Here is a 23522-nt window from a genome sequence, read left to right as displayed (position 1 = left end):
GGGTAAAGTTTCCTTCCAGCTGCAGGCGACGGTGCACGCCTATGTTTATAGTCCCACCAGCATCTTTGGCTGGGCTCAAGGGTACCCGCCGGGGTCAGAGGTGATCGAGAGCTTCTAGCTTCGGGCCTGGCGACTCGTTCAAACCAGATGGTGTGGGGAGTTACGTCCCCATACCGGCGAATGAATCCCCGGGGCTCTTCTGCCACACCTCGATAGGTGGCATAGGAGAGACTTCGGTAGGTTCGCGTACCGTCCGACGCAGGAAGTCACTGGACACGGTTACTTCGGTGTCTATCTGTGTCGCATCGGGAAGGAAGCGACGGCGATCTGCCACCAATGTGGCAAGGTGTGCCCCATCTTTGCAGCGCTGCGCCGAGTCCTGACAGACAAAATAGGTCAACACCTCTCGCTCCCGGAGCAACACCTCTTGCCCAGTTGGGGCAATGCTGAGAAGCGAGAGGTCGTGGAGAGCGGTGGCCCCCTTCTACGACGAAGTGATGACGCAGAAGGAGGCCGTTGAGGGGGGTCGTTCGCTTCACGACCCCGCTCGGAGTAGCCAGGGGCGGCGGCTAAGAGGTCGCATTATAGCGGCCCCGGGATCCTATTGATAGCGGGCGCCGGGGTAAGCATGGAAATGTCCCCGTCGCCTGCCGAACGGGTGTAACTTCCGACCGAGAGGGCGGGGGCTCTGGGTTCGTGATTATGCGGCCGCCGAGGTGACAGCGATACAAGGCGTGACCTTCCCGTACTTCTGATAAATGAGTACAACGGAGGAGAGGAGGCATACCTCTCTTACCCGGGTACGTGGCCTGCCAGAGTAAAGAAATGGCCGGCCGGGTTTGGGGGAGCTGCAAGTGAGTTCTGTATATAACTCCCGTAGCTCCCTCTACAAAGCCTGCAGAAGGTTGCCGTGGAGGTTTTAGAGGATACAACCTCACACTACCCCTCGGTCTTTCCCCCAGACGGGCGGGGGGTGTCTGGTATCAGATTTCCTTCACGTTAAAAGAAAAACGATATCGTAATAATGAAAAGAAGCTTTCAAGCACCGAGAACCTGACACGAAATAAAGAAAAAAAGATCGAGAAAAGAAGAGAAAAATGTATAAAAATTTCTTTTGTAAAAAATATACTTTGTTCAAAAGTGAAAAAATGGGTACATCAAGATAAAAATACTGCACACATGTGATTACTGTCGATGCCGGCTAATGTTACTACAGCATTGTTCGATCTTCTACCTTTTCCTCCTTCCTTTCCCCCAACTTTTTCTTTTCTTTCCATCGAACTGAGATAATTCGAGGCATGCCGGCTTTATGAGTGTATCGCGGGACAGGCGAGGAATGCCTCTAAATACCGGTTATAGACCGGCGAATGGTTATGCAGGAACTATTATTTCTCCCGTGGTGGATGCTGGATTTGCTTGCCCGGTTAACCGTACATTTGTATCTGTTGCAACGAGCCGCGCCGCCGCGCGGCCTGTACCGAGGTGTTAGAATACAGATTTTTCTAAATCGTGCGCGTTTCCAGCCATGGCATCAGCGGGATCGCACGCGAACAGCGTATTACACGCGTTCTTGCAAATCGTTCGATTTAGTACGCGTGATCAGCCGTGGATCGCGTGGCTCGACCCTTTAGTCCTGTAATTGCTTTTGGAAGGAACTACCTGCCAGGATTTTCTACCAGTAAACTGTCTACGTTCTAGCGTTCCTGGATCGTTTCTCGATACTTGCTCCCCTGATTTGTGTTATTAGCTGGCATTAGAAAGTAATGGGAATAAAAATACATTTTTACGCGTGGATGATCAATTGAGGATATGAGAAACTCAATTATGACATAATGACAGATTTTGTTGAGCACTGATGTGATTAATGTAGAATACATATACGATGAAATAATAACATATTATTGATCATAGTAACAGCAACTAAAAAGTAGGTTTTGTAGAATAACAAAGCTCCCATGCACGAAATTCACAGTTCCGTAACAATGAAACTGAATATAGTTTAGGTTTCTATAAAATTCAGAGAAGTTTTTAATATACTTGAAATGCAATACGTAATTGCTTAAAAATCGGTATCGTAATTGACAAGAATTTTGTTTCACTGTGGAACCCGATACATCTCTGATATCGCAGAGGAAATTTCATTTGCGGTTACGTAAATGGTATATAAATTTGTTAAAAATTTTGTGAAAGAAAAGAAGAGAAACTAAGATTCACGTAAATCTTATCGATTCCAAAAAGGATCTCATTTCTTCATAGCCAACTTAATACCTTGCTAACCGGTCCATAGGTCTTCGTAAGTACTTCAGATCGTATTCATTATTTCAAATCGGGAAACCGTTTCAATATATCATACGATAGTGAAGTATACAAATTAATGTCTAAAGACATTTTCATTTCATATTCGTTTCCGGAAAGATAACCGGCTGCACTAGAAACATATTCAGCAGAATCATCGGTCAGCAAGGTGTTAACATTAATTTTCCTGCGCGAGGCACGTTCAAGGAAGACATCTCCGCAGAATGATCGTCATAGATTCGATGCATCAACCGACAACGACGATTCGGCTCTCGACATCCCCGGATCCTTCGAAGTCCTCTCTCCACCGGCAAAATAAAACCACGTGGAACCCACTGTTCCATGGCAACGGATAGGAAGATCTTACTCGAAGCGAGACGTGTACGAATGGGCTGCAATTATGTCTCTGTCGGGACAACGGATGAACTTTGGCATCTATCGAATCGATTCGTGGATCCCTTGCTTGATGGATGTCCGCGGCGGTCATCGATAAAGCGATCCTAGTGCACGGTGGACGCCTGGCATTTGTCACAGGCGGTCGATCGGTTGGCCATCGACACCTTCGCAATGTGTTCCGCGTGCCCGGCGTGTCTTGTGGCCAGGACACCGTGCAATCGGCCGCCGATCGCAACCGAAGTTTATAAGCGAGCGCGGGCAGGTTGCCGCGCGAGATATCCTGGTTACGCGGCGCGCATTAAATCACGCGTATCCGTGTCAAATGCGTCATTAAAGATTATAATACCGGAGCCCGTGTTACCGTAAAACACGGAAAATTAGCCGGCGTAATCGAAAACGATCGTATATAGGACGTATTAGGTACGGTTCCCATTGGATCATTCCGCCAACGCTGTAAAAATGGCGCTTGCTGGCGTACGTCCGAACATAACCTATATTATGAGCATAGTTGGTTACTTACATGATCCCAGCCGGCCTGTAGCTCAAAAGTGAAGAGGTGCAAAGGGATTCGGCCACACGCTCCACCTCAGCTCGTGGCTCAGCCAATAAGAAAGATGTTCCGAAACTAATTCCGCCATTACTATCGGGCCGAGAGCCACGAGTAGACGTCCCCCCTGGCCTCTCTACTCGTTTCAGACGCTGGCCAGCTGGGATTATGTGAGTAACCAACTGTATACTTGTATACGTACATGCACATATATATTTATGTAAATACACACGTTCATGTGCATTCGAATGATTTTCATGGATCAATTTCCGTTTTTTGTTTTTTCTTTTTCTGCATATTTCAGACCGTTACTGGCATTTTTAGATTTTATTTTTGAATGCATAGTCAGCTGAATTTGTACAGGAGTTTTAGTATAGTGTTTTGTTCTATTGTAAGATAAGCTCTTTAACTGTATGGTGAATATTTTGTACAATTATTAACAAATGTTTTCTTTTAATTGAATAAATATGTCAAAATATCATAGATAGGAGATTATAGATATTGTAATCTCGGAAGAATAAAAATTGAAATAATATTAACATAATTAAGAAATTGAAAATTAACTTTTAAATGCATGGTATGTGTTACTTTTTCGTGAAATCTCGAATTCAACGTCATTACCTAATATAATTCAAATTCGAATCTTGAAATCTTCTTCCTCATTGAAAAGTAGTAGAACATCTAAATTTCTTAAAGTAGTACTTTCAAACAGTTTTTCAAGTATTCCCCTAATACTACAGGAGTTTCTGTAATGGCTACTAGGAGATTCCTGATTCCGTTCTACCTTTCCCGCAGTTACCCGATCCGCTACCGATTACTAAATACACCTTCTCCAACCGATCATCGGATATCCCCGCGTTTAAAGCATAGTTTGTTAGATAGCCCTAGCAATGAGTCCATTTTACAGACTCTCCTTTCCTTTTCACTTCTCTGTTTCCATAACCTTTACACACCCTTTTCAGCCGTGGTACTATAAAATCTGCAACGTAATCATCGCATCTAATCGTTTACTAATTAACAGTCGCAGCGCAAACTAGAGCAACCGCATGTATGTATGCATGTGTAAGTGTGAGATGCAATCAGACATTGTTTCCAAACCTAACCCAAATATTTAATCACAGTCCACAGAGCGAAGAAAAATTTCTCGACGACTCGATAGTTTTGTGACCTTTGCCATACAAAATCTCGTATATCCATTTATACACTTCTTTGTCATGATAAGATCTTTCTTCACCTTTGTTCAACAAGTGATCCTCAATTTTCTCAACAACACACAAAAATAAAACTACAAACATCCATAAAATATTTTTTACTGAAATTATACCTCATTTCCAACAATATATTATTCTTTGTTTCTCAAACAACTAATCATTTCCACGATCACCCAAAAACTCAAAACAACAAACATATAGGGAAACACAAGAACATTCATCCAACACTTTCATCGATACCTAACATCGCTGCCAAGAGTACATTGTTATAACCTTTTCCTAATTTTTATCAAAATCATCCACGTTCGCTGATGATTCTTAGGGGCGGCAGGCCTCAGCCGCGAAGACATGCGATCCGCGGGCCAATCACGCAACGATTCCGTGAGAAACCGTTCATTTTCCACGAGCATAGCGATCGGTGCCGAGTCCGGGCCCCGGGTTACAGCGTATTTCGACGCTGAATCCTGGAAAACACCCACCAACTGAGGTCGGTTAGTAATGATAACCTCTGCGGGAGAAACGAATTATGCAAATGACGGCCCGGGTAACGCTGGCTTGTCCAGGCAGGGGTCGTTTCAGGCCGGTACACGCTCCCGCTTCGGGATCACTGGACAGGACCCTCGGACAGGCGTTAGCACCTCTTATCGGGCCGTATCCTGAACGCATATGATAGATAGCTTACGTAATAGTTGTAATGAAGCCTCTTTATTCTGTTAGCGAGGAGCGTAATAAACGTTGGGGAGGCATCGCTCGGCAATTACGGCCTCCCGGAGGATGGTTTCCCTTCCACGGTATTCACGGGCACCGTACTCTTAAGCCGCTTTCACACGACGATACGCGCACGTTACAGAATATAGAAGATCATGAGTATTTTCGAGTTTTGGGGAAGTTTGAAATAGTACAAATGTAACGGGTTTCACTGTTTTAGCGTTTTATGTACTGAAAGATTATTAACACTACAACTACCGTACCAGTCGAAATGACTGGTTTCGGTTTTTTTGTTTTGCAATTATTGATATGTTAAAAGCATTGAATATTCGAAATGATTTTGAAAATAAGTAGTTTCACTTAAATACTATAACAAATGTCTGAAGAAACTGGAAGTAATTTATTGTTACAATTTATATAAGGATTACGTAATAACGGTGGTTCTAGGGTTAATAGGTTTTCCAGTAATTATCTTATATCAAGAAGTAGTTGAATAACTTTCTTTGAATAATAGTCTCAGAAGAAAGCGAATAGATTATGTTATTCATGGTGATTTTGTTGTATCAAGATTACAATTGCTTTTGGAAGATTCGTTAAGAAATCTTTAGGGATTATTAGTTTTCAATAAAGTGTTCCATGATTGTTGGTAGATGATGTGCTAACGGTAGATTTACAGACATTTGTTTTACATTTTATTGTATTGTTTATGGAAAAACAGATGACAAAGATTTTAGAAATGAATAGAAATAGAGAATTAAGATATGTATTCATATAACAGTATCAATCAATATCAACATAAACTTTTGCTAAATAATGTTTATAAAATTTAATATCAGTCAAATTGACGGGTTCTGTAAATTCAGTATTAATCAATCATGCGTGACCTTCATTATCTACTATTTCTTACTATTTTATCAGTAATTTTTTAATTTAATTTATATAAAACAATTGTAATTGCATAATAATGTATATAACAATTAAATATAATAATATATATACTAAAATACAATTGAACTTAATAAGGTAATAACTGACCTAATACGCGCGGAATGACCGAGGTGAAAAGATAGTTGTAACTGAAATACGAATAAACAACGTAAAAACAAAGCCAGTAATGAAACATAAATTACCTTTCATAATTATCAATTGTTACTAATCTACGACTGAAATTGAGATGACTATGCGGTGTGCAAAATTATGATTATAAATTTTAATTTGCGACTAGGTGAAAAATTGTAGTTTAATCATTAGTTTTAATGTATAATCAGATAACATTTCGCCCAACCCTGTCGTGTATTACGATATGATCGTGTGAAGGCGGCCTTACACGCATGGACGCGCGTGCAGGGAACCGGTGTTCCGAAAGCTATTGGAGGAATTGAATCTTTATCGATGCCTCGCAAATTGCGAATCCGCTTTCGGGTAGACGCGAGAATCGTAATTATTCTCGTAACGAATAACAGAAACGTGCCGTTGAATACTTTTTACGATACACCGCCGATGATGGTTTCGCTTTTACTGTTAGGTATTCTTAAACGCTTCATCTTTGCGAATTTTATGCGTCGCATTATTCCATGGGGTTGGCTCGCGGCTGTATCAGTAGCTGGTACTGAATGAGTCCTAATTTTTTCTTGCCATTCCTCTTGGAAAAATCCCGAGCATTGTGCGTGCGATATGTATGCGTGGTACATTAACGTCTGCAACTTAGAGGACACTTAAATCAGTATATAGAAAATCAGACTGGATTAACTCGATGAAATTTTGTGAATAGGGTTATAAATTAGCATTAAAGCATTTATTTTTAATTTCATGAAGGTTGTGGCTTAGAGAATTTAAATTCCGTAGTGAACAATCTTAAATATTTGTTGAAACACGTGAATTAAACATACAGTTTTGGAAATAATTATCATTATTTACTATAATCACAGTTTCTATTATAACATTAAGACAGTAAACCAAGACTTTTAAAACACAAAGAACAACCTTAAAACAACCACAGGATAAATAAACAAAATATCAAATTTCGGAATAGACAATCGATTAACCCGGGTAACAACTTCCTCTTGCCATTCCTAAGTCCAAAACTATCATTGACAGAGTGTGAATAAATCCAAAAAGATTAAACACACGACACGCGGTACTGGCAGAATGAAAGGCCGAATGGGTCAAAAAAAAAGAGCCGAAGAACGCGGCGGGGTTAAACGAAAAGGCGCCGAATTAATGTCTGCACCTACTATACAAGATTACGGTTCCGGTGCGAGGATTGGCGAGCTAGCCGTCCGATTCTTAATTAACAATAATCCCCGTGTCATTAAGAGATCGCCTTATCCGCACGATTTCGTATGCAGTTAACATCCGCCATTAAGGATCTAACCTCCGAGGGTCTATTAGCGTTTGGGGCCTAGCCACGTCCGATCGCCGGCGAGAGCATTTGTCGCAGTTATTCGAGCCCGTGGTGCAATAACGGGGCACACGATAGTAAATCCTGATTACTATTACTGATACGACCGCAAAAAGCTGGCCGCCGTCACGCACATACACACACGCATCCGCACAGAGCCGCATACCCTCGCACGGGAATCGCTCGTACGTGTTCCGCCGCGGCGAGATAGGGAGAGCCTTTTAACGAATGTTGGAAAGTTCAGTGTACCCATTATCGCGTGCCTTTATGGAGCTAACGATTCGAACAATTGCGTCTGACAATCGGCCGAACCCCGGCTAGAGCGGCGTTACACTTACGAGCTGGCTATTGGGTGAATAACTATGAAGATCGTTAAGCCACGTAACGACTACTGGATCTTGGGCAACGATGGTCCGATTCGGAACTCGATACTGCGGACTTCACTTTTGGCCTGTAATATTTGCGTTATGCTGTGCACTCCGCTTTCTCCGTTTAAGAATATTATACCCTATTCAAACGCGAACGGCAAGAATTCGAGTGCACGTTGTGGTTAGGATATATGGGGACAAGAGATTTTAATGCTGCGGCGCATTGTCCGGTATTTGCGATCCAGGCGACCGAAAGTCAATTTGAAGAATTTTACCTAAACCGTGCAGTTTTTGCTCTATGAGCTAATTCAATATGCGAGGAATAATTTCCTAATAATTTTTTTATCCTTGGAACACTCAAGAAGGCCTGAGATTTCTCGAAAATTAGCCATTTTTCGATTACGCGTTTTACTGTTGAAATTCCTCGTAGCAATTTCTATGTGTTTTGGGAATATTAATTATATTAAAATGTGGATATTTACATAAAGATTCATGGTAAAAAGATAATGAAGTATTAAAGACACAGTATATACTTATTTGAAAAACTTTGGTACCGAAGAAAAATTCGTACAACATTTTGGAAATGTTCGAATTTTTCTTTGTATCAAAGTTGTATCAAAGTTTTCCATGTATATACTGTGCCTTTGATAGTTCATTACCTTTTTGTCATGAATCTTTATATAAATATCCACATTTTCATATAACTTTCATCATCGATGTTTCTTACATTTGTAGACCGTGCATCACGGGAGATCGTATCTTGAAGTCATTATGTTTAATACTTTAAAACCAATCTTATAAATTTATAAGAAAAAGATTGATAAAAGATCACTTTTAACTTCAGGCAAATATCTGATTGTACAGTAATGGAGACTATTGCGATAGAACGGTTGTTTGACAAATTTTATTGTAGGTTACTTAACCTGTTCGGATCTGGTTTTTGTACAAAAGTATAATTATATTTATATTATATTTAATTAATTATATTTTACTATAATGGACTGTTGTTCAACGTAGTATCAATAATGATATTATTTCGAATAAATAGTAGTAGTATACTACTTTTCTGATAGAAATAGACTTAAAGATGTATGTATAGTTGCCTGCCACAGTTTTACTATTTTCTTAGATATTGAAGTACTAAAACAGCGTTATCATAAGTATATTATTAATCCCTTATCATAGGATATCGTGCTAAACTTGCGAGACAGATCTCAAGCGTAAATTACTAAAGATAAACGTCAAATCTTTCGAGTCCACATTGAATATTATCTTTCTAGTTATTCTTTGAAATCAATGTGAGTATAGATGAATATGGAATTAAATTTGTTCTAAGTGAACTATTAATAACAAATTCTAGAGAGAGAGCAATTGCGAAAGAAATTATAGGACAAAAAACTAATCTACCTTAGTGATATTGAATAAAAGAGTTTAATTGATTTCATTATTTAAATCGGAGACTCCCAAAGTGCGGATCGTCAGATACTTAAAAACATTATTTAGATATTCATTGAAGCTGTTTCGTCGATCGAGAATAAAGCGATATTTGTGTAATATAAGTATTAAAAACACTTAGAATTATGTCTTTTATTGAAACTGAGAGAAAAAAATTAATATCCGTTGAATGACGCATAATCAAGATTTCCTTGAAGGCAAAAAGATTCATCGAAACGTCAAAAATAGCCCCGGCAGCCTCATAGATCTGTCGCAGGGGCTGTTCTATTGTGCCCCGTGGCAGAGGTCCGCGTTAAGAAATCCAACCAGCCGGCCATAAAGCAATAACGCGATTCCACACACGGACGTCCGGCTGTTCTGCGCGCGCGACCGAAATGTTTTCACGTGAACAATCGTGTTCTCACTTTCAATAAACCGCTGGGCCGTAAATAACCGGCGGCACAAGCCACTCGTGTGTGTCAACCGGGGAAAAAGTGCGATCTTTCGCCGCGTATTTTTATGCAGCCGCGCGGATTCTGCGTCGTACCGGTGCGGTTTCGTTGCTTCACTGTTCGCTGAATAATTCACGTCGTTAACTTTTATGTGTGGAAATAATGGGGAGTATCGGAATGATTGTTTGTTCAATTGCGACGACAATGCCGATAGTATTCATTTTATAATTATTCAATAGTTTAAATAATTTAGAGCAATTTAATCATTTAAATAGAAATAATTTCGAATAATTCAATGATTTAGGACGATTTGATAATATAAAATGGAAATATAATAATATGGAATAATTTAATGATTGAATTGTTTTAGAATATTGTATATGTTAGTTTCTATTATTCATTATTTTCAATCCATAAAAGATTTTAGTAACTTTTAACATTGGCTAAAAGAGATATAATAATGCACTACTAGGGAAAATAAGTTTTGTAAAGATATTAGCTGCAGCAATTAATGATACACTACTATTAATCGCATTTATTATTTGTATAAATATGTAGGTTGTAGTATTTCAATTAACTCACCTGTTTTCGACGATATTCAGATTTTATTTTCAGTTATTACAATATCCTTGTATTATCAACATTCGATCTGTACATCATTCATACATTTATAACGAAGAACTAAATTCTTCTTTTTCTGGAGATGGAAAAACTAACTAACTAACGGTATAAAGTGATTCTAACAAAGACAGTCTTATAAGAAATTGCGGGGATTCTTCGAAGGATTAAACCTCGAAGGATTTAGATGATGTTATAGCTAAAGCATATAGCAATAAATTTTACATTATTCAGTAGTTATATTAAAAGCATGGCAATTATTTTCTATCAAAACCAAAAAGTAACCCTTATATACAATGCACCATTATATACAGTAAAAGAAATTACTCTAGAAGTACATGTATTCATGTATACCTATAAATTCTGTTCCAAAAATATGTGCAAAGAAATAATATTCTAAAAATGAATTGTTCGTTTCACAAAAAACCTGAAAGTTACTAAACCAACTTTTAAGGAAGATACACATGCAGAAGTTCCGTAAACAGTGGATAAAGGCTTAAATTGCGCCACAATGGCGTTTCACAAATCACTCTAAGCCTTTCGAAATTATTTGACGCTACACCAGAACGCACTAAAACAAATGGCTTACTCTTAATTGCAAAATAGTGACTCACAATCGCCCATAAATTTGAAACGTAGATATTTGTCCAAGGATAAACGAAACAAGCGAAGTTTCGTTTCGACTTTGTGCATATGATGTTAACCATAATTATCAATTTCCTATTACCAACTAATATTTAAATACTCAAAGACCATCATTATCGATAATAAAAAATCATTTTCCAGTGCATATCTTGAGGGAGAACTTATCTTTATAATACAAAAAGTTTGATGGCATATAAATAAAGAACAGCGAGGTCATACAAAATTTTCCATTTCCATTTCAATATTTCTAATTGTGAAAATTATTAACTTCTTCATTTGATAAATATTAACTGAAACAACATTGTAAATAAACCGTGAATAACGGAAAACGCGTTACTGAGAGTTTAAACGATTTTTTCCGGTCTAGCAGTACGCGCGGCAAAAATCATCCCCGATTATATGCATGCAGCATACTAATTGAACGGTAGCGTATGAACCTTATAATTATAAAAGCAATGTGTGTAATCAACCGCGCGGAGAGTAATAATTTTCACAGAAACAGTTTATCTTCTATATTTATAAGAGTTACATTTGGGGGTAACGATTTAGTCAATCATTGTGATTGATACACCAGCGTGAATTATTATTAGCGCGTGCAATCATCTTTAACGTCTTCATTAACAGGTATTCAAAGTTGTTGATTGGAATTTTTATTCGCCTTCTTTATAAGTAATCTGTGCCTCGGATAGGTATTATACGAGGTGTCCCTTTTAATAAATGCGTTCAATAGTTACCTATATTTTTATGAAAATATATTTATTATAATGACAACAGGAGTACGTATATGTAAAGACCTTTAGAATCAGCATATACAATTGAATGATGGTCTTATTTTAGTTATTATCACTTAAACAATTATTTACTTTATTTTTTTATTTTATATTAGGAGATTCAGAATTATTTTATTGTATCAAATTCCTCATGTCTGTTAGCTTTTCCAAGTTAAATACATTTACAAATCACACCATACGTTCTAATAAAACCAGAAGCAGACTTTAAATATCACTTGTCTTTTGAAGTTTCGTCTTACATTAAGAACAGAGACCATGTTATCAGTAAAATTTAAATCAAACATTCTACATCGTATGTTGTATATACTAACGACCAATAAAATGGCACTATCCCCATGCATCCGCAACATAAATTCACCGAAAGTGTACATCCTCCACAAACTCGATGAAGGTGACTTTAATTCGACTGGATTGATAATAAATTGTAATAGCGTTTATTGGTACATGCACGCGTATGCTTTAAGGAATTTGAACAGCAACAATTTCTTAATCGCCTTACACGACTACCGAGTGGTACAATTTTCTGTGGTATCTCGAACAAGATCAGTGGCACAGTTCCAACAGCCCGACTCCACAAGAATAAGTCCAAGCATCAATAACCTAACCCGACATCCTAAGACACATGCCCATCGAAAGATAGAAATCAAGTCTAACGAATCACGAAGATTCCTCCAATCCAATGCCAACAAGCCAAACAGAACCGCGGCGACAAGGATCAAAGAGTTCGCGACAGTCGATGCCCAGAATAAAGAGCCGAGACCAATTACGGCCCCCAAGTGTTCCCTCGTCTTTAGAAAAATGTCGGCTGTGCACAGTGATAGCAGTCGATCGCGCAACTGGTTCCGTAGTACTAGGGAAATCAATTCTCGAGATCGGCGTGGCGAGATAACGGGCGGTCGAAGCTTCCATTAAGTCTTAATTAAGAAGGCCGCGGTGTTCTCGTTTCGCCGGGCAACGAATAATGCCCACGAGCAACGTCACGTCCGAACCCCAAGGACACGTACGTTTCAATTACTATTAACACATTCGGTACGGATGGGAATTGTAGTTCCCAAGAACGAAACTACAGTATCGTCTCGGTAACTATAGTATCGTTATGGGAACTACGCCTTGGGAAGTATAGTTAGAAAGTGCAATAAAAAATCGGCATTCGCTTACTTGGAGAATTAGTTTTCATTCAATTACTTTGGAGTAAGGAATAGCTCGTAGTAGAATTCTGAAATAGCCATCTAACTACAAACTTCCTAAAGCTATTCTTAAATTAATACAGAATTTGTAATAATTTGTAAACTTGAAAATTTGATGGTTTGAAAGTTTAAAGATTTACATGTTTAGAAGTTTAAAAGTTTAAAAGTTCGTGAGATTGAAGGTTTGAAGGTTTGAAAATTTGAAAGCTTAAAAATTTTACAGTCAAGATCTTTTTTAAAAACAGTATTAAAAATGAATACTTTTGCACACAAATAAGTCGCTCAATTTACTTAGGATTAATTACAGATATTTTCCAATCCATTAAAATGTTTCTATATTTAATATCCCCGAACGTTTCCACCAACATCACGCGGTAAACCTCAACGACACGCAGCCGAAGCGCGGCGTAAATCAAACGACTCGAATTTATTACATCTAGCTCTTATAGATTACAATTTAATAATTGCACGCGCGAGCCGAACATGATTCAAATGGCGCACCGTGCACGCACGCGTTCCCCGAGGAAGGTGCAATTATGTGCGTCGCGCGCTCGCGTGCAAACGCACACCGTAAGACATGGGGAAACACCGTCTTATGAGCTTTCCACGAGCGAGCCTCTTAAATTCTCGGCGACGAGGTTTAAGTCAATCAGCGTAATTAACGCGCGCTTTGTACCGCTAGCATTAGAATGCACTTGGGATCTATCGCAGGCTAGTTCTCTCGTGTTTGTTCCTCGTCACTGTCACGCATTCTTCTCGCCGTGGTAGTCGGGCTTGATTCTTTTTACTCTTATGCAACACTGCGGTACATTCTACGTGTCTTACATCGCGAACAAAATTTTCTGTTGCACACAGACACGATGTCACGACTCCGACAACTGTGTTTCTTTAGAACACTTTTCTGATTTCAACGAAAACCAAGTTCGTACTTAATCTCATAAAAATACTAGACTTTTCGATTGAACTAATTTCTTTTTAATAATTTGAATGAAAAGGAAATGAAAAATTTATTTTTCTTTTACTTAGTATTATGAATGATTTGCTACTCTTTCCGCCCTTTTTCTTTTTAATTTCTTCACCTTAATTTACTACTCTTTCAGCTTTCCTTCTTCCTAATTTGTTTACTTCTAATTTTCTACTCTTCCAACCGTTCTTTCGAGATTCTTATACACTTTTGTAAAAATGTCTAACGCAGATAAACACGCTATTTTGCAAGCTCAACAGAATCTTTCTTCACAAATTCTTCTTTAACGAAATGACATTTATCCTTCGACATCCATAAAAATGATAAAAAACCTTCCAACCGAACTAATACTCGTACAAATAAAAACAATATATATTTTAATCGATAGAATGAAAACGACATAGTTTAAAACTTAAATAGGATATTCACGGAGCGTCTGCAATCCCAACTTTGGCGTTTACGTGAGAATATTCATTTCTCTCCTTCATTCATTCAATGTCTATGTCTCGTGCGCACAGTGTTCGGGCTGATTACCGTTAAAAATCACCGAACGTAACGTTAAAAGGTCATAACGGACGTTGTTTCTGCTTTCACCGATTCACCGCGGAGGGTTTCATGGAAATTCTTACATAATCGGTCAGAATTTCATTGGAAGTTGGCCCCGTGTACAATGAACGTGCCGCTGTTTCATAAATTTGTCTCATCCCGGCGACTATTCGCGTTCGATACTTTCACATCTACGCTGCGAACCACGGGTATACCTGGGTGCGACGAGGTAGCGATGAGACCGAGCAGATCGCAAGTATCTTCGAAACCCTACAATTATTTTGGGAGATAAGTTGACAAGAAATTTGAAGAAATTTTTCTATCCATTACTACTGACAAATTTTGATTTGCATTTAATCTTTTGTATTAATATTTTTTCATATATGCATCGGTATATTTACTTTTTCATATCGAAACTGTAATATATTTCTTATAACAAAAAAGTATAATTATATATAACTCTGCAAGAGCAATTTTGTTTTGAAAACGAAAATTTGTATTTAGGAAAATGTTGACATGGTGGACCCTGAAAATACTATTGGGTACACATTTTTTATATTCATGATGATAAAATAGTTTATTCGAAAATTAACGATTTTCAATGATAGTTGAATTGTTATCATTTTTCTAAAGATAAAATATTTTTTTCTAGTAAATACACAAATATAAAAGATATCTATGTACACGATCTGAATACTTACAGTACCTATGTGATCTACTCAAGAAATACGAATATATTTCATGGTAATTTAATATAGTTATATTTATGTTTTGTATATTGGTAATGTAAGTGTATCTCTATTTAAATTTTCTTGTATAAATGTAAATTTGCATGATTCAGCAGTCCGATTATAATCTCGTTTGGTTAATATATTCTCAACCTTCTATCTACTACACCGATACATTTCTCACATTTTAATATCGTCTTGCAATCTGGTTGGAACTGATAAAATTAAACTTCCTGCAATTCCGTGATTAAATTCTGTTCCGCGCTTTTTGTAAACCGGCTTGCAGTAGTTATTCACTTGCAATATAAATTACAATGCGTTTTGCGTTTATACATAAATATCTCTCCATAGATATCACCATATCCTCAATAATCTATATTTTAAGCATAATTAAGTGCAGAAAGTCTAAGAAAAGTAAGCTAATACATGTTTCTAATTATACCTACTTGTAATCGGCTATTTCTCATTAAAATGATTACGTTGATCAAAATATCTGCTCGCATATCCTTAAGCATATTTAGAGTACCACTTTACGAAGATAAATTATATCAAACGATATAACGTTATCTCGCAATTATTGATATTTTAAAAGCATGAAATATCCGAAACAATTTAAAAAATAGTTTCACTTGAATGTTATAATGAATATGTGAACAAATCGGAAAGAATCTATGGTCACAGTTTTTATAAGGATTACAAGTTAATCGTAATTGAATAATCAGTAGTTCTAGTGTTAAACAACACATTGTAAAACCAAATCGATTTCTTGGTCATTTCAAATTTTATCGAATTGAATGCGTTTAAACGAAATTTATATATTGAATTGGTTCAAATCGTGAACACTTAGTTAGTCCCATCGCTACGATGGGGGAACAGATTCGTTTGATGCTTATGTAAGATCGCATCGATATGAATTTCTACCATCACGCGCGCGATCGCTGTTTCTCTCGAGTTTCCCTGTTCCTTTTTATTAGTCGTTTCATTTTTTTTCGCTTTCAACAGCGCGAACAGCCAGCTGAAATAAAAAAGAGCAGCCTTCACGGGCGCTTTTGAAAAACAAGAGTATAGAACCTTGGGAGAAATATTTATAACCATTCTTGGAAAAGAATTATCGATGACGTGTACCTCCGTTTTTTCTTCGAAACGCGAAAGGATAATCTTTGATGATCCACCGCAAAACGTATTATAATGAGATCAACTGAATTTCGGCTTTTGGAAAAACGACACCTATCAGAAAGTCTTGAAATACGGTAGCAGGATTTCGGTGAATTCTGTCTGCGCGCCAGATAAACGTCTTTCAATGCGATGGCATTTTTAATTTATGAGATGATACTAAAGGTTAATTTATTCGAGGCGAGATGAGTGCTTTATCAGAAGTTTCGCCGATGTGTTCGTTTGGCCAGAAACTCTTTCTTATCTTTTTTTAATATGGCGTTTTCTTTATGCTACACGAAGGGATGTTATAAATTAATGAATATTGAAACTGACTATCTTTCGTTATACCTCGTTTATAAATTAGATTTCACGTTTTGTAAAAAATTTATGCAAGAGACTGAAGTAATTATCATAATGTTCCTTTAATTAACATCAATGTAATAATCAGTTTCAGCAGATTTAATTACTCTTCGTGTAACTGAGTTACCTGTTAAGTATAATAACTACACGTCCACGTTAATATATTTACTTACACGTTCCAGTTAAGACTACAAGAAAATCATCAAAATTTTAAAGCATAGTAAAAAAGATTAGACACATTCGAATTAAATTAGTGACTGAGGATTAAATTTAATGTTTCTCTACTTCAGAGAAAGAAGTCTACTAAGTTCAGAGCTACAGAAAATAATTGTGTCTTTTTCGACCCAAATCGAGATTATTTTTTGCTATGATGTTTTTCATAACAGCATGAAGGTTAGCTCCTTTCTCTATGATTTTTTCTACAACTATGCGCATTACAACCATTTCATCCCTAATAATTCACTATGAAAAAAGGAACAGTCCTATATTTGTCGTATGTCTGCATTCACTTCAAAGATTAATAGTTGATAATAAAAGCACATTTAATTTCAACTAAAATTTATATAATAACTAAACTGCAGATCTTCATGCAAAGTCAAATATTTAAGAATATAATTAAAGAAATTTACTAAGATGGGTAATAGTTAACCCATAAAATAGTAAAAGGAGCACCACACTTTAAATATTTTATGTAGTTTTTCTATTTGTGTGCATTCTGTATAATTTTTCACTATCAAATTTTTCATAAATTTTGTATTTCTACAAATGCATAGCAGCAAATCGCAGTTTAATAATGACACATTCGCTACCTGCTGTTACAGATTGTTGCTACCAGTTTAACACGATATTACAAGACAAGCAGTTATTTTCGTATTAAACTCACGTTTCCTCTCTCTCGTGCATGGGTTAGAAGCCACAAATTATTGTGCCGACCGCAAAATTACGGAAACTGATCGCTAAAACCGCGGGAAAGTGAAATCCAAACAGAAAAAAAGGGTTCGGTTTCTTGTTCACGTTTTCACGATTTTTTTTTTTGCTCCTTTCCCCGAGAATTGCCGACATGTTTCACGATGTTTGTTTTTTTCCCGCGGAAAGCCATAAAACGCGAGAAGATTTTGTCGGAAAGGAGAGAGAAAGGGGGAGTCAATCGCACGTCTATCTATAGTTAATGTGTTACCATAGTGTCTATTATGTCAATTAGAATTTACATTAAATGAACTGTTTAACATCACGTCTGATCTCAATGATGAACTTTATTAAAGTGAAGAATTCTTGTTGACAACAAGCGTTCAATAAAATTGACAATTGATTCAAATGTGGTAGACCACCACAGCTACTCCCCCTCCTAAGGAATAACAGTTTTCATCACAGGAGCAGGATCAATTTTTCTTTTCTTGACAAATTTGTCTTCATTGTTTTGAAAATATACTGACGTTGTCTGTAATGTCATTGTACGCATATTTCTCGTTCGTTGCGTATAATTGTTAGGTTCACTTCGGTGTTCCTTGGCATGTACAGATGATGTTAAGAAGTTTAAAAGGATACATGATACTGAGCCCATTCAATGACAATATTTTCTTCTTATTTTATAATACATTGCAGACGCTGGACATCTGTTGTTTTTTAATATTGGAGATCTCCATTCATTACAGTATTTATTAAAGTAATAGGGAGTACATTGCTCGAACCAAAGATTCTTTTTAATATATATGTATGGCGAAGTACACAGTGGAAGTTATAAAATATATTTCTTCTTACATTTAATATTAATGAATAATTAATGTGAAACTAAAAGAAAATAATTATAAAAATTATTTTGTGTTTCTCATTGAATGGTGAGAATAAGATAACTTTCTATTGTCAGAAGTTATTGCACCTTGGTTGAAAATCTTGAATACTTGAACATTTTTCGGAATTAAAATCCTTGGAAACGTGATCAGGTTTTAATTATCATTTTATTACCACTTTATCTCCATTGTTATTGTTTCAGAATTTCTGTAAACTGGTTAGTAGACAATAACGATGAAATAAGTTGTACGTATCTCAACAATTTTGTAGTTTAGAGAATACAAAGTGTATTTTCATTGTCACCAAATTTTGTTCCATTTACAAGTTAGTAATTTGATGATTTTTTTCGAATTTTGAATTCTACAGTTCTGAAGATCTAAATCATCATTTCAAACGAAGCAGGTGTTAGTTTGTTTGTCCCGGAGACATAAATCAAAGCGTTAAACCAGCTGATGCATGTCCATCTTTTGTAACACCTGTTTAAACTTTTCCTAACGATTCCTACATTGCTACAACATCACGTGAAACTCGTAGTAAAAACTTCAAATACGAACTCCTAAGATAAAACATTAAAATTCAACATACGCGAATACATAATACAAAATCTAAATCAAACATTATATTCCATCTGTCACTTACACATCCAACAACCACAGGATCCTTTCCCTTTTTAGCAAAACCACTGACCACAAAACGTTTCCATCGATGTCAATTGTAAAACGAGAAGCATTAACCAACGATTCAAACAGCATTTGCCAAGACTTCCGGTCTAACCCGTCCACTCAGCAGAATCTACGCTCACAAATCTCGTCTAATCGCACACTGGAAACATTCGCAAGTAAATCTATCCGGAACTGCGAGTTAGTTCATAAAGTTAATCCGTTTCTAATTTCGACGAGCGGCCGATATCGCTCGGAGCGTTAGTCTGCGATCCTCCGAGATCCCCTTTGCAACAGTGGAGAGGGACCGAGAGGGAGGGAGGGATCGGACCGTTTATCACCGGGATGCTAGATCTAAATACCCACGCGACACGCAGAAACTGGCCGAGTCATTAAACAAGCCAGGACTGCGGCGCGGCGTGTTGGTTCCGCAGCGATCGAACCGGTACCGGACGCTTCGCCCGTACAAATCTGCATTTTGATCCGCAGCAGATACGATCGCGGCTAACATTACTGGAAACTGGTGCCTCATTAATTCCCGGGCAACGGCTCTTGTTGCTCAAACTGTTCCTTCACAACGAGCAAGTCTCAGCTAGCTGCGGCCAGATTGTCCCCAGGTATAGATATCTATTAACTGGTCTTCCTCCATTGATATACGAGTTTTCCGTAGGTGTCGAACGAAACTGTCAACTTTTGTGAGCAAAAATTCAGTGCGGAATAATAGTCTACTATTATTGTCGGGAAGAAAGCTTGAAGTGTCCTTGGATTAATTTAATACTAATGTGATAGTGTTATTAATAATATTAATTATCAATAATCAATAATTGATCCCTTGCCCTATGATTTATTTTTCAACTGTGATCGATATAATAGCTTTGTCACTAATAATTTGTTGAAGGAAGAGAAAAATTCTCGTATTCTATGTCTATGTGTGCACAATATAATAATTGATAACAGCAGAATAATATTTGAATTCAAAGGAATTGAGTAATATTTACGTTTGTTAAATTCTATTTAAAATGTTCACTACCAGTCCTACACGTTATTGTAGGGCAAGGTGTTAATTATTGATAGATTAATTAATAATAGTCAATAGTAAATACTTCAGTTCATGTTAATAATTGATAATTAATAAAATAGATTCCTTAATGATAATTACCCATTAATATTGATTAACCCTTTGCACTCCAGAAAAAAAACTACTTCATTTCAATATTTAAAATATTGGTGTATTATACAAAGTTTAATATTAAATATCAAACTTTACAATTTTGTTGTGTTAAATTAATTGGCTACTGAGACGCGCCTCTGGAGAGCAAAGGGTAAATAATAATTCATGATTGATTAATGATATTAATTATCATTAACTGTAAATAACATTAAATATATATTTAAACTAATATGTATTATAGCTAGTCTCAACATAGATAATTAATTATAATACATATTAGTTTAAATATATATTTGATGTTGCTAGCAATTAATGTTCATTAATGACATCAATCAATATATTACCTATTAATTATTACTAATGAATCTATTAATGATTAATTCATATTACCTCAGCATAAACAATTGAAAATTTTTACAATCTCATTCGGTCTCCCTTATTAACACTCGGTTTACGCAACGCGTCAGTGACGCACCTTGACAAATACATTATTTGGCAAATGTTAATATCAATTTTGATCGATACAATTACACGAATATGTATCTTAATTGCCTACTTCTAAATTTCGGAATTCCAAAATCCAAATGAACCAACATCAACTTTTTTAGGTACAGTAGAATAAATTGTACAATAAATGTCGGTAAACCTAGCGTTAACCGGACTCCTTCCACTGAGACAGGGGTTTCCTGCTGTTTCCGCGTGTGTACAGTGTCGTGCCATAGATCGAACAGGAACAAGCACTTAAATACCTCTGCATTCTTCGATGAAACCGAGTCAACTGCTATCGGTGAATGAGTCCCGAACCTATCTATCGGCCACGTAGCTGGAATTGTTACGTGCCAATTACTTTTCGTATCGCGTCCAACCTATCCAACTTTTCCGCTGTGATTTTTCTTTTCCTCGACTCGCTCCACGTCCCGACGTTCCATTTTTAGCTTCTGCAACGAGGTGTGTGCACGTTTGTGCGTGCGGGTTGTTATCTTGGCGTATGTCACGCGAGAATTCGATTCGATTTCTTAAAAGTGAAACCTATTGGTAGCGCCGGTCGTGGTACACTTGTTTTGATACGCCAGAGTGAGCCGTAATTAGCCGGAGATTAGGAGCGCTCGACTGGAGCGTTCTTGGGAAGAGATTTTGTTTTGTATATTCGATTGAATTGTCCCGATAGAGGTTGTTTGTGAATGAATGTTTTTTCTCATCGAATATTTCTTGCGATAGCTGGAATGTGTATTTATCGGTAGAAGGGTGAGGCTTCTTCCATGAAGTTTGCTATCACTTAATACTTAAAATAAATCTACTAATTAGTTTATCATATATATTTTATCTATGATTACAATACTTTAAAATTCGTACGAAATGAAATACAATTCAATGAAAGCTTTTCTTAAATTATTTCAATGAAAAGTGTCTTCCCAATTTTTACATTCTATTCTTAACCGGTTAACTGCGTTTGACGAGTACTTATACACGTCATCTGCAAGCTTGAACTAATACTAATTCTTTCAACGATGAATTCTTAATTTTTTCCAATAAATATATAATTCTTCGTTGTTTTGCTTTAGATTTTCATTAAAATATACCCTAGGTACATCCGTCCTGCATTTAAGGAGTACACACTTCATTTCTTGGCTTTATTGCGCGCAAAACGAAAGATTTCTTAGACTAAATTCTACAGTTAACAGATTAAATGCGCGTTTAAACATATACGTTCCTCCAAAACTTGTATCAGTACAACATAGTTGTTGAAGCTGAACTCTTACAATACAGTTTAATCATTAACACGCAGAATTAACTGTAAATAGAGAAGTATCGATTTAGTAGTTAACAGTGCCATAAATAACTTTTCCTGATAAAAGTGAACGGTTTTATTCGAATCCTGCTTACAGTAGAGACTTTATTGCACCCGTCTTTCGTGCAAAAAATATACACGGTGTGTCTGATGGATCCGTCACGTGGTTGAGCGAGACTATCAAACGTGAACGATGAAGGATTAATTTGTAACGACTGGCCGATACCAATCACGTCGCATCGACAATAAAAACCGAAGACCGTGGGCACATTCAACGAGGCATGTCGGTAGCCGTAAACAAATACGCTTGCTCGTCCATTTAGGCTTGTATAGGTTAGGTTTAACCGGACAGATATCCAATGGCCGGTGCCGGCGCATCTATCACGTGCCCGGCACGCCGATGTTTTGTTTATCTGAGCTGACCCGGCTGGTTGAACGGACTATAAATAATGTACAATTTCCAAGCAGTAGTTTTCAATTAACATTCTCATCACCTTCAGAGAAAGTTAACTGTAGCCAGCCATCCGGGGACCTCCGAAAGGGTTAGTTTCTTGCGGACATTCGCGCGTATCGCTTCGATGAGTAATTAACGGTTTAAGCACATTGCGAACGCTTCCTGAATACCCGGCACTTTTTATCATTTCAACCTTTACGTTTATTCCTCATTAATCTTGCCTTTATGCCTGTCCCTTTTGTGTTTTTGCCGCGGCGCTGGGCCCGTTAGGTTTTGTGCGCTGGCTTGTCGCGAACCTATTTGTATTTAGCATGGAAATTTATATGGCTTACGCTGGTGCAGTTGGGAAGGGTATCGAACGGTGAGTTATCGACGATCTATTTCAATGTTGGCTGGATCGATCGTAGTTATTTCAGAAATATAGGCTAGGCGTTAGGAAAATATTGAGATTCTTTTTGAGACACCATGTATGTAGTGTACTATTACTAGCGGTTTACAACAATATTTACTTTTGTCGAAAAGGATAAGTAAACTTATATTATGACATTTACCCCACAATATCGTGTCAGACTCGTGATTTCAAGTAGAAGTTAACAAACATAAATATTATTCAATTTGTCTGAGTGCAAATTACATGTTATTCCTCTGTTATCAATGATTATACCTTAGAGCACACATTAAGATAGGATAAGATTGGAATTTCCTCTTATTTTCAATAAATTATTAATAACAAAGTAGTTAGATCGATCACAGTTCAGAAAGAAATCATAGGGCAACGAGTTAACCGACATCGTAATTCCAAACAGTGTATCTATCTAAAATAGGTGAAGACAACATTCTCCAAGCTCCGCTAAA

The 23522-nt window shown here is 37.1% G+C and overlaps 1 protein-coding gene across 2 annotated transcripts in view; it reads right to left on the bottom strand.

The window, feature by feature from the left end:
- Positions 1 to 23522, bottom strand: part of LOC116427687 (uncharacterized) — a 142806-nt gene that overhangs the window by 110100 nt on the left and 9184 nt on the right. Inside the window, exon 1 of one of the 2 annotated variants that reach the window (XM_076367662.1) lies at positions 3212 to 3386. The exons of the other annotated variant lie outside the window; for it this stretch is intronic. The gene's annotated coding sequence lies outside the window, so the exon portion shown is untranslated. Of the gene's footprint in view, positions 1 to 3211; positions 3387 to 23522 lie in introns of those variants that run through there. 2 annotated transcript variants of the gene reach the window in all.

Source organism: Nomia melanderi, chromosome 1 (genome assembly GCF_051020985.1).
Source record: "Nomia melanderi isolate GNS246 chromosome 1, iyNomMela1, whole genome shotgun sequence".
In the NCBI taxonomy this organism is placed as follows: Eukaryota; Metazoa; Arthropoda; class Insecta; order Hymenoptera; family Halictidae; genus Nomia; species Nomia melanderi.
This window is presented reverse-complemented; position numbering and strand designations above follow the sequence as displayed.